The following is a 19267-nucleotide window of genomic DNA, read 5'->3' as shown; positions in this document are numbered from 1 at the left end:
ACAATCTACATCCCTCTGCATCCTATTTGTCCTCCATTAGAAACTGCAGACCTTATTGCAAATCTGTTTGTTTTACTGAAGATAATATTTGATCTCATTCTGTTTATTATGACAATTTTGTTACTGTCCTCATAGGTACTATTTGGTCTAGGATTGCATAGAGTCTGAATTGGGCACTGCTAATATTGACCTCCCCCTTAAAGAAAAGGTTTTAGAAACCTATAAGACAATTATAAACCTATATGGGGAAATCTGTAATACCCCATATCTGCACTGCCAGCGGGGAAGATATGTGAACAACATGAAAAACAAGGGAAGAAAATGATCCAAACAAATCTAGATTCTATATTAATAGAATCCAATGGTAGAAGAAATGTCAGAAAAGGACTTCAGATTATACATGATTAAGATGATTTGCGAAGCAAAGGATGAGATAAGAGAGCAAATGCAGGCAATGAATGATAATACCAATAAGCTGACAGAGCAACTGCAGGAAGCAAAAGATCTTTTCAAAAAAGAGGTAGAGATTCACAAAAAAAATCAAATGGAAATGTTTGAAATGAAGGAAACAATAACCAAATAAAAAACTCAATGGAAATCATCACCAAAACACTAGACTACCTGGAAAACAGAACCTCAGACAATGAAGATAAATATTTAATCTTGAAAATAAAGTTGCCCAAACAGAGAAGATGGTAAGAAATCATGAACAGAATCTCCAAGAACTATGGGACATCATGAAAGACCAAATTTAAGAATTATTGGGATTGAGGAAGGCATAGAGATACAAACCAAAGGAATGAACAACCTATTCGATGAAATAATATCAGAAAATTTCCCAAAACTGAAGAATGAAATGGAAAATCAAATACAAGAGGCTTACAGAACACCAATTCACAAAATCACAACAGATCCACACCAAGGCACATTATAATGAAAATGCCTAACATTCAAATAAAGATAGGACTTTGAAGGCCGCGAGAGAAAAGCATCAGATTACATATAGGGGGATACCAATACAGATAGTGGCTAACTTGTCAACCCAGACTCTAAAAGCTGGAAGGGCCGGGAACAACATATTTCAAGTTCTGAAAGAACATGGTTGCCAACCAAGAATCCTATATCCAGCAAAACTAACCTTCAGATTTGAAGATGAAATAAAATCCTTCCATGATAAACGAAAGGTAAAAGAATTTACAAATAGAAAGCCTGTGCTACAGAATATTCTCAACAAAATATTCCATGAGGAGAAATGAAAAACAACAATGTAGGTCAGCAAAGGGAGGAACTACCTTAGAGAAAAACCACTCAAAGGAGAAACCAAGCCAACTTAAAAACCAAGAATAAGCCCAAATGACTGGGAATACAAATCATATGTCATAATAACACTGAACATTAATGGCCCAAACTCATCAATCAAACGACATAGACTGGCAGAATGGATTGAAAGAAAGACCCAACAATATGCTGCCTGCAAGAGACTCATCTCATAGAAAAAACATCCACAGACTAAAGGTGAAAGGATGGGGAAAAAACCTACCATGCACATGGACACAGTAAAAAAGTGGGGGATTCCATCCTTATATCAGATAAAGTGGACTGCGAGCCAAAATTAGTCAGAAGGGATAAAGAAGGACATTTCATACTGCTTAGGGAAACATAAATCAGGAAGACATAACGATAGTAAATACTTATGCCCCAAACAATGGGGCATCCCTTTACATCAAACAAATCCTTCTCCATTTTAGGAATCACATAGACCACAACACAATTATTCTGGGTGACTTTAACGCACCGTCATCACCACTAGATAGATCTTCCAATCAAAAACCAACAAAGAAACCATAGAACTCAATAACACAAGCAATAACCTAGACTTAATAGACATATAGAATATTCCATCCATCAAAGAGTAGATTCACTTTCTTCTCAGCAGCACATGGAACCTTCTCGAAAATAGACCATATATTATGCCACAAAGCAGCCCTTAGGAAATGCAAAAAAATAGAGTTACTGCCTTGTGTTCTATCAAATCATAATGGACTGAGAGTACAAATCACTGACAAAATAAAAACAGAAATTACTCCAACACCTGGAGACTAAATATTATGCTATTGAATGAAACATGGATGATAGAAAACATCAGGGAGAAGATAAAAAATTTTTTAGAGGTTAATGAGAATGATGATACAACATATCAAATCTCTGGGACACTATGAAAGGAGAACTAAGAAAAATTCATTGCATGGAGTGCATTCCAGAAAAGAATGAAAAGTCAACAACTAAATGACCTAACATTATAGTTCATTAGCCCTAGAAAAAGAAGTAAAGAATAACAGCAAAAGTAGTAGAAGACAGGAAATAATTAAAATCAGAACTGAAATAAATGAAATTGAAACAAAAGAAACAATTGAAAAAATTGACAAAACAAAAGTTGATTCTTTGAAAAAGCAAACAAAATAGAAAAACCCTTAGCCACACAAACAAAGAGAAGGAGAGGAGTAATTTAGTAACTCAAATTACTAAAATTCGTGATGAAAAAGGAAGTATCACGACAGACACCACTGAGATACAGGACATAATTGAAGCTACTTTGAAAATCTGTATTCCACAAATGAGAAAGTACTGAAGACATTGACAAATTTCTAGAGACATATGCTTCTCCCAAACTGTCCTAGGAGGACATACACAATTTAAACAGATCAATATAGAGCAATGAAATAGAAGAAGCCATTAAAAAACTACCATCCAAGAAAAGCCTAGAACCAGACACATTATCAGGTGAGTTCTATAAGACCTTCAAGGAACTCATTCCAATAACTTCTCAAAGTATTCCAGGAAATAGAAAAGGAGGATACCCTACCAAACTCATTCTATGAAACTAATATTACCCTCATACCCAAACCAGGCAAAGACACACCAAGGAAAGAAAATTTTAGACCATTTTCTTGATGATTATAGATGCAAAGATCCTTAACAAAATATTGGCAAGCCGTATCCAAAAACATATTAAGAAAATCATGCACCATGATCAAGTGGGGTTCATCCCTGGAATGCAAAGATGGTTTAACATTCGTAAATCAACATAATCCATCATGTCAATAAACTTAAGAATAAGAATCATCTGGTTATATCAATTGACGCAGAAAAAGCATTTGCCAAAATACAACACCCCTTCATGCTCAAAGCACTAGAAAAAATAGGGATAGTAGGAACATAACTGAACATTGTAAAGGCTATTTATGCTAAGCCCATGGCCAACATCATTCTTAATGGAGAAAAACTGAAAGCATTCCCTTTAAAAATGGGAACAAGACAGGGATGTCCTCTTTCACCACTCCTATTCCACATTGGTCTCAAAACTCTAGCCAGAGCAATTAGACAGACTAAAGAAATTAAAGGGATATGAATAGGAAAAGAGGAACTTAAGCTGTCACTATTTGCTGATGACATGATTCTTTATTTAGAGGAATCAAAAAGCTCCTCCAGAAAACTTCTAGACCTCATCAATGAATTCAGCAAAACAGCAGGCTATAAATCAACACGAATAATCTAAAGCATTTTATATGCAAGCGACGAAACAGCTGAAAGGGAAATGAGGGAAAACAACTCCATTTGCAATAGCCTCAAAAAAACATAAAATACTTGGGAATCATCTAACCAAAGAGGTAAAAGATGTCTACAATGACAACTACAAAACATTAAAGAAAGAAATTGAGGAAGACCTTAGAAGATGGAAAGATCTCCCATGTTCTTGGATAGGCAGAATTAATATTGTCAAAATGGTCATATTACCAAAAGTGCTATACAGAGTCAATGCAATTCCAATTAAAATCCCAATGACGTACCTTACAGAAATAGAGCAAGCAATCATGAAATTCATCTGGAAGAATAAGAAACCCAGAATAGCTAAAGCAATCCTTAGCATGAAGAGTGAAGCAGGGGGTATCACAATAACAGAACTTCAACTATAGTACAAAGCAATAGTAACAAAAACGGCATGGTATTGGCACCAAAATAGACAGATATATCAATGGTACATAATAGAGGACATGGAAATAAACCCTAATTAATACAATTTTCTCATACTAGGCAAAGGTGCCAAAAATATGCAATGGAGAAAAGACAGCCTCTTCAACAAATGGTGCTGGGAAAACTGGAAATCCATATGCAGCAGAATGAAAATAAACCCCTATCTCTCACCCTGCACAAAATCAACTCAAAATGGATCAAGGACCTCGGAATCATACCAGAGACCCTGCATCTTATAGAAGAAAAAGTAGGTCCAAATCTTCAACATGTCGGCTTAGGATCAGACTTCCTTGACAGGACTCCCATAGCACAAGAAATAAAAGCAAGAATCAATAACTGGGATAAATTCAAACTGAAAAGCTTTCTCTCAGCCAAGGAAACTATCAGCAATGTGACTAGAGAACCTACAGAGTAGGAGAAAATCTTTGCCACTCATACTTCAGTTAGAGCACTAATTTCCAGAATATATAAAGAACTCAAAAAACTCTACATCAAAAATTTAAATAACCAAGTCAACAAATGGGCTATGGAAATTAACAGATACTTCACAGAAGAAGATCTACGAGCAATCAACAGATACATGAAAAAATGTTCAACGTTTCTAGTAATAAGAGAAAAGCAAATCAAAACTACCCTAAGATTCCATCTCACCCCAATTAGAATGGCGATTATCAAGAATACTAACAACAATAGGTGTTGACAAGGATGTGGGGGAAAAGGTACACTCATACATTGCTGGTGGGGTTGCAAATTAGTGCAGCCACTCTGGAAAGCAGTGTGGAGATTCCTTGGAAAACTTGGAATGGAACCACCATTTGACCCAGCTATCTCACTCCTCGGCCTATACCCAAAGGACTTTAAATCAGCATACTACAGTGATGCAGCCACATCAATGTTCATAGCTGCTCAATTCACAATAGCCAGATTGTGGAACCAACCTAGATGTCCTTCAATTGATGAATGCATAAAGAAACTGTCATATATATATATGACCCCACTTGATCATGGTGCATGATTTTCTTAATATGTTTTTGGATACGGCTTGCCAATATTTTGTTAAGGATCTTTGCATCTATAATCATATACAATGAAATATATACAATGAAATATTACTCAGCTATAAAGAATAATAAAATTATGACATTTGCTGGCAAATGGATGAAATTAGAGAATATCATGCTAAGTCAGATAAACCATTCTCAAAAATCCAAAGGACGAATGATTTCACTGATTAGCAGATGATGACACATAATGGGCGGTGGGAGGTGGGCAAGAATGGAGGAAAGAGGGACTGTATAGAAGGAAAAGAGGGGTGAAGGGGTGGGGAGAAAAGAAAAAAATAACAGAATGAATCAAACACCATTACCCTATGTAAATGTATGATTACACAAATGGTATGCCATTACTCCTTGTATAAACAGAAACAAATGTATCCCATTTGTTTACAATAAAAATAAATTTAAAAGATGACTGATTCTTTTTTCTTCTGATGTGTAGATGTATATGTGGGTTTGATTCTGTCATTTAAATGTGACTTGAATATAAAAACATAAGGTATTTTTTATGAATGATCTAAGATCTAAGTAAATACAACTGTATTTACTCAGTTAAGCTAATGAAGATTGAAATTCTAAAAAGAATGTTTTCTGCATTGATCTTTCACCTTATGTAATGGCAAAAATTTTGAAAATACGTTAAGTGTGTTGTCTACATCAGAGCTAACCCTATCTCCAAGGAGAAAGAATGCCTTTAAGTTTAATATCTTCCTCTTTCCCCTCCTAGTATAGCTCAGAAGTTGTTGTGTTTTTACCTCTTTTAGGAACTACTTCTTTCTCAATTGATCCACAGTGATATTCAATACTTCAGGGTATTTACCAGATTTGATCTGGAAGCATTAGCAATGTTCAAGGTAGTAGAAAAATACCCTAGAAACCTAATATGTGCCACAGGTGATTACTCTTTTAGGATCAGTTATTACATGTAAGTGGTTAAGTTAAAAAAAATAAAGATTTTTTTGAGTGAACCCCTTTGGTGATCTACCATTCTACATTCCAGAATACCTAGAATTCCTTGGGTAAGAATTTTTTTCACATTTTCTTTTATGTCTTAATCCTATACCAGGTCAGCACCAGATGTCAGGGAACTTGGTGTCCTCATTTTCACCCCTACATTCAACCTGGTAGAGTTGCTATCCATAAGGAAAATAGGTCTATAGTCACATTTATTCCCAACTTATATTAGCAATTTGGTTTTCATAAGTTTGGTTTATGCTTTATGCATGGCATGAAAATGCAAAGTACAAAACCTTTCAAAATTTTTTTTTTAACTTTATTCCAAATGAAAAATAAATTGAATTTAGAAGTTCATGTCTCACTAGATGTTTTGGGTGTCCACAGACATGCTAAAAATGGAAAATACCTAAGCACAGAGAAGAAACAGAAGGAAATGGGCTTTGTTAAAACTTCTAAGGGATCACTCTAGCTATCTGACATTTTTATGCATGAAGCTGAAAAGTAAGAAAAGTGCCAGGATGTTACCTAGAAAATTATCACAAAATATTTTTGGAGGATTTAAAATCTGTTATTACTAAATTAACTTGAATGAAAAATAATTTTATTAACTTTCTTTTAACTGGAAATCATATAATAAATGATCTCCAGTTATTCATACTGTAAGAATTTTCATAGGGGAAAAGAATATAATGTTTGTGAGTAATTCCTCTGATCTTTAAGCAAGTATTTTGCTTGATTTGATTATGTTCCTCTTTGAGTTCATTCATTCTATTGTTTTTTTTTTTTTAAATTGATTTTACACATTTTTCAATACTTCCATATTTTAGGAAAGTTCCCTAGCTGGTGCAGTTGGGGGTGGAATGTGCAATAGTAGATATTTTCTATTGCTAAAGTTAATATCTTCACTAATTTGCTTAAATAAAATCAATGATTTCATGAAACACAAGAATAATAGATGCACTTATATAATGAAACACTAATAAAACATAAGTAGAAGAGATCAGCTAATGCGACTTATTATTCTCTCTTTTCTGCATTCAAAATAGATGTTTCCTGAAAAGTTTTTATATATAAAGACAATTATTCTTCCCATATTATTTTAGCCCATCTCCAGGAAGTTTTATTGTTGACTTATCAGACGTGAGACAATCTGTATGCCATGAGAATAAGTGAAAGTAATGTGATGTGTCAGGTTTCTAAGAGAGTATGAGTCATCATCCCATTGACTTAGCATGGAGTTTCACAGAAAAATACTCTTTTGGGATTACTGAAAGTTAATTAAAATTAAAGGCCTTACATTTAAATGAAGACATACAGTAAATTCAATTTCTATCTGAAAATGAAGCTTCTTCTGTCTCTTAACATGTTTCTGTATGAAACTTCTTTCTCCTCTGTCACTCATTAGTTAATACTTTTGAAAATGTTCATGCCCTCAAATGGCACATAGATAATTTATATTCTACAGTTAATTTATAATTTATTCTTGCTGTGGTGCATCTCATGAAGTTCTGTCCACAAACTTACAATTCAGTCTGTAACATGTTAGGAGAAACTGGGTCACTGAGCATTGGGGATAACTATCGTTTGTATTTTCTGTCAGCTAATTAAGAATATTCACAAATACGTGTATATTGTAATTCACATAGAACTCTACAGTGGTTTGTTGCCTGTAAGAGTCATTGCCTTTCTCTTGATACACATGCCTGATTTTAAGTAAGGGTATATAATTACAGTGAGAAGGGGTCCTTATGTGATAAATTTGGTGAAAACCACAATACTACCATTTCCTAAATGCTGATTTATTTAACAGATTTAATGATGTGAGCAAAATGACAAAATTTCCATTTTTACTATGTTCAAGGATAGGTTTCAGTGTGTATGTATTTAAAAGGACATTGGAGAAAAAAAATAACCTCTTCACAACAAATGGTGCTGGAAAAACTGGAAATCCATGTGCAATAAAATGAAATTAAACCCCTATCTCTCACCCTGCACAAAACTCAACTCAAAGAGTGGATCAAAGACTTAAGGACTAGAACAGAGACCCTATGCCTAATAGAAGAAAAAGTAGGCCCAAATATTCACCACAACAGCTTAGGAACTGACTTTATTAACAAGACTCCTTAAGCACAAGAAGTAAAATCAAGAATCAATAAATGGGATGGGCTCAAACTAAAAAGATTCTTATTAGCAAAGAAAACAATCAATGTGAAGAGAGAGCCTACAGAATGGAAAAAATCTTTATTACCATACACCTCAGATAGAGCCTTAATCTCCAGGGTATATAAAGAACTCAAAATACACAACATCAAAAACAACAACAACAACAACAACAAAAACCCAAATAACCCAATCAATAAATGGGCTAAGGAACTGAACGGACACTTCACAGAAAAAGATATGCAATTGATCAACAAATATTTGAAAAAAATGTTCAATCTCTAGCAAGTAGAGAAATGCAAATCAAAACTAAGATTTCATCTCACTCTGGTCAGAAAGGCAATTATCAATTGATGAATGGATAAAGAAACTGTGATATATATACAATGGAATATTACTCAGCCATAAAGAATGATAAAATTATGGCATTTGCAGGCAAATGGATGAAATTGGAGAATATCATGCTAAGTGAGATAAGCCAATCTCAAAAAACCAAAGGATGAATGATATCACTAATAAGTGGATGATGACACATAGTGGATGGTGGGAGGGGTTAGTGTTAAGGTTAGAGTTAGGGTTAGGGAGGGGGACAAGAATGGAGGAAGGAAGGACTGTATAGAGGGAAAGAGGGGTGGGAAGGGTGGGGGAAGGGAAAAAATAACAGAATGAATCAAACAACATTACCCTATGTAAATTTATGATTACACAAATGGTATAACTTTAGGCCATGTACAAACAGAGAAACATCATGTATCCCATTTGTTTACAATAAAAAAAAGAATACAAGCAACAATAAATTTTGGCAAGGATTTGGGGATAAAGTATACTCATATATTGCTGGTGGGAATGCAAAATGGTGTAAACCACTATGGAAGGCATTAAGGAGATTCTTCAGAAAACTTGGAATGGAGCCACCATTTTACCTAGTTATCCCACTCTTTAGCTTATACCCAAAGCACTTAAAATCAGCATATTACAGTGACCCAGCCACATTAATGTTTATAGCAACTCAATTCACAATAGCCAAACTATGGAACCAACCTAGATGTCCTTCAACAGATGAATGGCTGCCTATTCTCCATAGTTTTAGTACCTTTGTCAAAAAAAACCAGACAATGGAGAATAAGCAGCCTTTTCAATAAACAGTGTTGGTAAAATTGACCATTCACATGTAGAAGCATAAAGTCAGACTTTACCTCCCAACATATGAAAAAATATCCTCAATGTTGATTAAAGACTTGAATGCAAGACCTGAAAGTATGAAAGAACTAGAATAAAACATAGGGTGAAAGCAATGGTGATCTAGATAATGATGTTTTGCATATGATACCCAAAATATAGGAAACCAAAGCAAAAATAGACACACAGGATGATATCAAACTAAAATGCCTCCAAACAGAAAAGGAAGCAATCAACAGTGAAGAGACAACTCTTTACCTAATAATAGAAAGTATGTGCAAACCCTATATCTGATAAAGGGTTATTATAAAAAATACGAGGAATTCCAACAATTCAATAGCATAAAAAAATACAATTTAAAAATTGGCAAAGGACCTGAAAAAAACATTTCTCAGGAGAAGACTTACCAAAGGCCAAGAGGTATCTGAAATAATGTTGAAGGAAGTGTAAATTAGTACATGCATTATAATAACCAGCATGGAGGTTCCTCTAAAGTTGTAACTACAACTACCATATCCAGAAATCCTATCACAATGTATATATCCAAAGGATATAAAGTTGTGTGTTGAAGAGACATCTACAGTTCCAAGTTCATTGCAGCACTGTTCACATTAACCAAACCATGGAACCAACCTAAGTGTCCAACAATGTATGGACAGATAAAGAAAATGTGACACACGTGCCCATATGGAACACTCTTCAGTCTTATGAGAGAAGAAAATCTACTACTATTCAAGATCACATGTATGAACCTGTGTTAAATTTATGACAGCCTATGGAAGTATTTAACAGCCTGCATATGTTGATAGTTGGTATGTAAATCCTTCAGCATCTCTGACCTCTTTTATGGATTGAATGCTCTGAGCCCTTCAACCTTACATGTTGAAGTAAATCCCTAACTTCCAATGTAACTGCATTTAGAAAAAGAATCTGTGAAGTGTGAATGAAGGTTAAATGTGTCAAGGGTGCGTGCTTAATCTGATAGGAGCCAGGTCTTTATGAGAAGAGGAGACACCAGAGCCCTCTCCCTGCCATGTGAATACAGTGAGAGGTGGTCATCTGCAAGCTAGGAAGGTTTTCATCAGGAACCCAAAGACACTTTGACCATGAACTTACTCCCTAGGCTCCCCCATAATGAGAGAATTTGTTTCTGTTGTTTAAGCTACCCACCATATTTTGTTATAGCAGCCTGTGCTGACTCAGTTTCTCCACTGGCTTATAATAAAAAAGGCATTGTGGCAAGGTTTCTGAGCTGGCAAATTTCTCTCTATGCACTATTTGTACCTCCAGTGAATTCTAACCACAGCCCTGAGAGAAAAAGGACATGTTGAGGACAATGTCTAACTCACATTATTTTGTGAATTTTCTTTGTGCTAATTGTTTGCTGGATTGATGATGGAATACTTTAAGAAGTCAGCACCAGGTGGGTATTGTCCCCAATGTCTGTTTTCCCCGCAACTGGGGAGGCTGAGGCAAACCAATCACCAGTTCAAGGTCAACCTTAGCAACTAAGCAAGGTCCTAAGCAACTTATTGAGACCCTGTCTTAATATACAAAATAAAAGGGACTTGGGATGTGGCTCAGTGGTTAAGAACCATTGGGTTCAATCACTGATACCAAAAAACAACAACAAATAAAAAGTCAGCACGACCATTCTTCCCTTTCTGAACATCAGTCATTCCTTTGTCAATCCTAGTAGTCAAATATGCTAGGAGTGAATTTTTCTATTCAAATTTAGGTGTAGAAGAAATATTGTAGCCTTCTTTTTTCTTAAAATCAAATGAAATATGACTGTGTTCCCATCATACCAGATACACAAGTAGCTCAGGCATTGGAATTATTGGTTCTCCCCCTCTTTCACTCTGGAAGTTCTCAGTACCATCAATAGGATACAACACTAAAGTAAGGCTTTCTGATTTCCAAACACTGGTCATTGCTAATATTTTCATTCTTTGACATTGTAGGTTACCATCCATTAGATGACTTCAAGTATACTCAAGGGGCTCTTTTTTATTATTATTATTTTTAACCTGGGATTTAATCCGGGGATACTGAACAACTGAGCTATATCCCCCTTTATTTTTTACTTTGGAACAGGTTCTTGAAATGGAAAAGAACCAAAGTAAAGTCATTTTGTTATGACCTGACTCCATTGTATGCTTGCTTATAATGTTTGCCTTTCAGTCTCCTGATGCTGTATCTGTGTTGACAGTACAGTAGGACCTTCCCAGGTCCCTGACTGTGGCCCCGATGTATAACAAAATGACTCTAAAATGTGTAATCAAAATATCTGGTTTCAACAGGGTCTTTCTGACTTATGTGTGCCTCAAATATTCTTGTGTGTTTTGCCTTTATAAACTCTGTACTTCCAAAATTCAGGGACTGGGAGTTCTCTGAGGTGTTAGCTTACTCTCAGCCACTGCTTGCCGAGCATGCTCATTAAAGGACATTTATGGACCTATTTTTTCCCTTTCAATTTGGTTCAATATGCGTGGTGGTTTGCAATTCTCATGTACTCTGTGATATTCTCACCAAATTATTTAGGGACATCTAAGTTGCTGAGGCTGGCCTCAAACTTGTGAACCTCCTGCCTTAGGCTTGGAAATCACTGGGATTATAGGCGTGTATTACCATGCCCTACTCAAGAGTATGTTTCTGAGGTGTAAGAGCACAGACCAGCCTTGTAACTTGCAAGACTTAATCACGTTCTGCTTAAGACCTGCTACTCTCTCTGGGAATTTAAAGGGAATGAGGTTCATTCAGTCATAATTCTTTTCCACTTCCAGTTCCCAGAAGGACCCTCCTATCTCCCCCTGACATTAAGCACTTCCTCAAGCATCCACCTCACCTTGTCCCTGTCTTTTAGATGTGTGTTATGGTTTAGTTATGAGGTGTCCCACAGAAGCTCATGTGTGAGACAATATAGGAAGGCTTAGAGGTCAAATGATTGGGTTATAAGATCCTTAACCCAATCAGTGCATAAATCCCCCGACAGGGATTAACTGGATGGGAACTATAGGCAGGTAGGGTGTGGCTGGAGGAGATAGGTCTCTGGGTGGGGGCATGCCTTTGAGATTTATAATTTGTATCTGGCAAGTGGTCTCCCTCTTTCTCTCTCTGTCTCTCTCTTTCTCTTTCTATTTCTCCTCTTCCTCTTCCTCTTTCTCTTTCTTTCTCTCTCTGCTTCCTGGCACTATGTCTACAATTGTTTTCTTCCACCACACTCTTCCACCATGATTTTCTGCCTCACCTCAGGCCCTGAGGAATAGAGTCAACCATCTGCGGACTGAGACCTCTGAAACCCTGAGCCCCCAAATAAACTTGTCCTCCTTTAAAATTGTAAATTGTTCTTGTTGGGTCTTTTGGTCATACTAGCAAAAAAGCTGACCTAAAGCAATATGATTTAGTAGTGTGCTCATAATGTAGACCTTTAAAAGAAAAGAAAACATTGTCTCTAGACAACTCTGCCTTGAGACTTTCCACGTAAATCCCTCCCTTGGGCAAAGGAATGACAAAACCTTGGTTACCAAGTTAGTGTGGAGAGAACAGAAAAATATACAAATCAATTTAGAACAAAACACAACTATCTCAGCAAATTTCCCACCACATATGTTGCAGCAATTGGAATACATTACAAGCTCCTGAACTGTTAGTTTCCTTCTTTCCATTCCTTTCTTCTTGCTTTACGTTTCCCTAAAACTGGTTCATTTATTAGTTTAAAAGGGGTTGGGGGGGATCACTAATCTTAACTAATGCTAATATTAATTAAGTGAAATAACAATTTGCAGTATGAAGACAATATGAAAGATTTCTTCCATCTGTCTCTATTGTCTCTCCAGATCTTGCTACATGCCAGCTCCAGGCCTTTTTGATGTTTGATCACTGACAGTTTTTAATTCTCACTCATCTTCCTGTTGCCAGGACAGTCAATGGCCTGCATATTGGCAAGCTGATGAGAAAGTCTGGATGCTCCCTCCTTTGGTATCAGTGGGAGACTCAAACCATGTGAGACCCTGCTCACCCACAGGGACTCTCGAACCAGCCCCACCCCAACCACAATTAAAACACAGTCCAGTCTTTCCTTGTTCTTTCAAGCCCTTTTGAACATTTTTAAGAGATTTTCCCTGATCTCCTCTGACACCTCTGTTATATAATTAGTTTAACTTTTCCTACTGCCTTAGCATGTATGTGGCTCTGGTCTCAATGTTGAAACAACACTTTGGATGGGGGTACATCTGCTGCTGAAGGTAACCATAATAATGCTCACAAAGAAAATGCTGCTTTGAAGAGAGTGAGAAAAAGAAAGCCCCAAATTATACAATTTAAATCACAAAATAAGTTCTTGGAAATATAAAATGCACAACAGTTTTGAATCCAAACAAGCTTCATACGCATGCCCCTTGCTATTTGATTATAAAATCCACTATTCAGCACTTAGAAATTGGAATTTATATCTTGATTACTAGACTATGAAAAAGTGCTATACAGAGCAAAATGTTTTGTTCTACTTTGATCAAAATTCCAATAAAGAGATGGAATAATAAGATGAAAAAATGGAATGATGAGTTTTAGGAATAAAAGTCAGTACATTTGGTCAGTCCTAGGTGGGACCTCAGGGAATGTTTTAGTCAGCTTTTATGCTGCTGTAACCAAAAGACCTAACAAGAACAACCTAAAGGAGGAGAAGTTTATTTTGGGCTCATGGGTTCAGAACTCTCAGTCCATAGAGGGTCCTCTCCATTTCTCTGGGCCTGAGGTGTGGCAGAACATTATGACAGAAGGTTGTGTTGGAGGAAAGCATCTCAGGACATTACTAGTAAGGGGGGAGGGGAATGGGCAAAGAGGAAGAGGGGATGAAGAAAAGGAGCGGGAGAGGGAGAGAGCGGGAGAGGGAGAGAGACACTGAGCTCAGTTCACCAAATACATATCCCAAAGGCATGACCCTAATGACCCACTTCTTCTAGCCACACCCTACCACCATATAGTCACCACTCAGTTAATCCCTATCAGGGGATTAACAAACTGATTTTTTTAAGGTTCTTATAACCCAAGAATTTCATGTCTCAAGATTTCTTGTATTGACTCATGTGCGAGCTTTTGGGAGATTCCTCATATCTAAACCATAAAGGGAATTATGATGAAATCATCCATTGAACTTAAGTAAAGTTCTGCCTCATTTTTCTGTGTTACCAAAGATCATGCCTCTAACCAGATGCTTCACCTAAAATGGCACTAGAAAAATCATGCACCTGAAACTACCACCCCTCAGCAGGGAGAGAACAACTGGAAGAGGATTTAAGCCAAGAAGTGAGTAGGCAATAGGGAGTTAAACACATTGAAGAGTTAGAGAGCTTTGGGATGAGGCCAGTGAAGATGCAGAGAGTAAACCTCACAATAGAGGCTTCAGATACTGCGGAGAATGATAGCAGAGCATACTTCTCAATCCAGGTAGGACTCACACATCCAATTGTATGCCCAATATCTTCCCTTGTGTGACAGACATCCCCAATATAACCTGTGCTAACTCTTCATCCCTGTGCTAGTCAACTTAGCTATGGAGCTGCCATGGAGCTCCATAAAAATAATTAAGCCCTATTGGTGGTTAACTCCTATTGCAGCGATAAATACCTGCTTTCCACTGATGACTCTTTAAGTGAGCTGAGGTGGATCTGTTTGATGCTGTTAGTCAAGTTCAGATTTTGTTGTCATATACTTCCATGCATGATCTAGTTGAAGACACAGTTCCTGATTTGAGTATTCTGTCTTCATAGCAAGAGTAAAAGTGCACATGAGATAGAAAAAGCGTGAAAAGCTACTTCTGTAGAACTGACATTTGCTCACTTTGGTCACATTCCATTGAACAGAAGAATCATATGCTTTTGTTAAAACAATCGATCTTATAAAAATTAGATGTTTATGGTAGAAAATTAAGTTCAGATGGAAAATTACATAGAAAATCCATTCATAATATGTTGATGCATTTCTTGAGACCTTTCTGTGAATTTATATAGTAGTTAAGAATATACTATATTTGTAGTTTGCTTTTTGACTTTTTTCAGCTTTTTATTAAAAAATGTTACAAATGATTACATAAATATCATTTTAAGTGTTAAATAATATTCCATAGCATATAGGGACTATGCTTAAACTTAATGATTATCCATTGGGACACCTTCTAATTGTTTCTAGTTTTTAAATTACATTTTACTAGAATGTATGAAAACTTTTATGTATGAAGTTATAAATCATAAAACTGAAACAAAATTCAATTTAAGGAACTAGCTTTAACTCCTCAAGCATTTGAGGTTGAACCATATAAAATTTCTGATGTTGGATATTTGACCTTCAAAAACACAATTTTATATATCTGTAAATAAATATACTTTAGAACCTTGTACCTTAATTTTATCCCATTACTATCTCTGCTTAATTAAATCTGTTTTCTTAAGTGGAATATTATAAATTGAAATCAACTGTATCTGTTTGCTTCTCTATTTTGTTTAATGACTTGTATTTAACCACAGACTTTCTTTAATCAAGTTTTATACATAAACATGATATCACTTACATTATTTTGCCAAGGGTTGGCAGATGTAAATGATCTATAAGAAAATAAAAAAATTGTTACATGAAGGAAAACTGGAATTTTTCACATCATCCCCAGATTGCTGTAAATCTTCCCACATTCACAGGAAGAGAATTGTAGAATAAGAGAGAACCTCATATGTCCTTTAGTCCAATAGCCTAATTTTCACACCTAAGGAAATTGAGCCTGAAAATATTGTGAGAACCTTATTATTATTATTATTATTATTAGTAGTAGTAGTAGTAGTAGTAGTAATAGTATGGGAAGATTAAACTTCCTGACAAATCTTCCCAACTGATTTTTATAGTTTATCTTAGTAGTGGAATCATATCATAGAAAATATTAATGGGGTTGCCTGATGAAGTATAGGACATCAGTTAAATTTGAATTTCACATAAACAATGAACCTTTTTAATATGCATACTTTCCATCCAGTATTTGAGATACACTAAAAAAAAAAAAAAAAAACTTTTCTGCTTTTCTGAAATTCAAAATTAACTGAGTGTCCTACTTTTATTTTAATTTGCTATGTCTGGTGATTCTACAAACTTGTCTTCTTGATAGAATCTTGGGAAATAATCTGTATTTTATCAAACAATAAAATGTCATTCCTGTCTCAAATATTCAGACATGTCTGTTGAAATCTACTGTTGAATCCTTTTGATGGCCTAGTTTTATTTTTTTATCCATTTGTAGAAAAAAAAAAAACAACCTTGATAATGTTAAGGTAGCACTCTTGCTGTATGAGGAAATAATAAAAAGACACAATTGGCTATATTTTTGCTGATACATCCAGGCTGTCCTCAGAAATGGTTTATAAAAAAAGAAAGCACAGAAGTGTTAATCTTGCTTATTGGTAGGTCTAATGCAAATGTGATGAAAAATTATAATTTATTCAGTGCTTACTATATCCCAGTCATGAAATCTTTTTGAGAAAAGCATTATTATTCTGATTTCAGAGATGAGAAGCAGAGTTGCATTGAAATGAAGCCCTTACCATTTATTCCACTGAGGGGTAGAATCAGGTTTTCAAACTCAATCTGTTTTGATTTAAAGGCTATGGTCTTTCTATTGCATTATAACAGGAGAAGAATATGAAAAAATGATTGTTGCATTCTCAGTATTAATCCACTCACCCCTATGTACTCCCATTCTCTCATACCTTCTTTGCCAATGGAATACTGGTTTTATTCAATTATTCATTCCTCAGGAAGGCCCTTATCCTCAATTCCAGGATATTTATTCTTATACTTTAAAACAATCATAGTTATCTCTTCCTCTCCAGTCATTAGATCAGGACAGCTGTTTGCAAACTTGAGCCTGAATCAGAATTACCTGCAGGGTTTCTTACTGTACAGATTGTCATGCCCTGACTTTCTGGATCAGTACCTCATGTGATTTTGGAGATCTTGCATTCCTAACAAGTTCCTAGTGAGATAGATGATGGTGATAGTGATTAAGCTTTCAGGGTTAGTACGGTGACCAGTGTGGCCAATGAGATGAGGAATATTTCCTTACTCTTGAAAGACAATAATATGTTTTCATACCATTCGAAATCATTTGTACCATGTTTTGGTACTTGCAACCAAAGTTATCATATTTGATACAAAAGAATTAATGTTCATCATTCCAGGTTTTGCTTATCCATTATAGATTTTAGTGGTTCATGATATGATTAGATTACTAATCTACCTACCATTATAGATCAAGAAATCCTATTGCATCAGCTTTATGTTCACAAAATATTTAATTTCTATGTACTTTGTTAGAGTAGTCTTTGCATTAAAAGTCTATCATAAATCAATGTGGTGGCACATGCCTGTAATCCCAGTGACTCAGGAGGCTGAGGCAAGAGGATCAAGAGTTCAAAGCTAATCTCAGCAAACATGAGGTACTAAGCAACTCCGGAGACACTGTGTTTAAATAAAATACAAAATAGGGCTGTGGATATAGCTCAGTAGTCAAGTGCCCCTGAGTTCAATCCCCAGTACCCAATAAACAAATAAAAAAATAAAAAGTAAATAAGTCTATCACAAAAGTGCCTATTAAAGTTATTAGTAGAAACAACTAAAACACTTGGAACATATTACTTTATCACAACAAAATTTCTACCAGTAGACTGCCAGATCCATTGAACACAGGCTCAGGTTTGTGTGTCTCCAGACCTTTTATTTGTTTGTGGGTTAGTAAATGGTTTTAGCACTAGATGGCATATATATTTTATTATTGCCTAAGTATTACAAACCAAGGATCTTTAGGTACTCTTTGTAGGCATTTGAAAAGATCTACATTCAATATAGTTGTATTGAGATCATTTCAATGAAAATAATATACATATTTTTATACAAGAAGGTTTTATAAAACCTTCTTAAAACACGTTAAAGATATAGTGATATTTGAAACAAGAATCAAGGCAAATCTAAACTTATAAACTCATAAATGCTAGTAACTTTTGCTAAATGCATGTTGGTTTTGGATGATAATAGTTTATCCTCCTTTTAATTTCTTTGTTAGAAGGGCAGGCAAGTACTGTTCTTTCTGCATTCAGTAAGTGTAGAGTCAAGGTTTGCTTTGCAGTTAGTTACAAAGTCATAATTTTTCCTTTTGACAAATTATTAGCTCTCTGCCAACATGTTTTTCACCTCTCCCTATTCCTTTGGGTATCAAATTTTGTAAGCTTTTCATAAAGACATGTTAGCTGAATGTACATTATGACTCTATCAACTTTCACTTTTAAAAAGGGTAATTCTCTTTTAAATAATTTAAACAAATTTTTAATAAAATAAATTTTTTTCATATTATTAAAATTATTTCCTTCCCCTCCTCTCTTCTTTTCATCCCTGTCCCTCCTTCCATGTCCCTTCCCTTCTTTCTTTCTTATCTTTCCTTGTTTGTTTTTTCTTTTCTTTAATTAAATAAAATTTGTTGGACTGGGTTTTGAGCACAGAAGTGCTTTACCACTGAGCAACATCCCTAGTCCTTTTTATTCTTTATTTTGAGACAGAGTCTCCCTAAGTTGCCAAAGCTGGCCTTGAACCTGCAATCCTCCTGCCTTAGCCTCCTGAGTCACTGGAATTACAGGTATGACCATGCTTGAACTTGTTCATTTTTTTTCAATAAAATTGATTTAGAAATTACTACATGTCAGGAGGTAAACACTTAAAAATTTAATTCATTTAATACTCATAACAAGCCTGTGAAATAATACTATTATCTCCAACTTACAAGTGAGAAAAATTAGAAGTACACACAGTATTTAACTTACCCAAGTTCACACAATTAGCAAATGATAGAAGCA

This window comes from Sciurus carolinensis, chromosome 3 (genome assembly GCF_902686445.1).
Source record: "Sciurus carolinensis chromosome 3, mSciCar1.2, whole genome shotgun sequence".
In the NCBI taxonomy this organism is placed as follows: domain Eukaryota; kingdom Metazoa; phylum Chordata; class Mammalia; order Rodentia; family Sciuridae; genus Sciurus; species Sciurus carolinensis.
The sequence above is the reverse complement of the archived record's forward strand: the minus strand, read 5'-3'. Positions refer to the sequence as shown.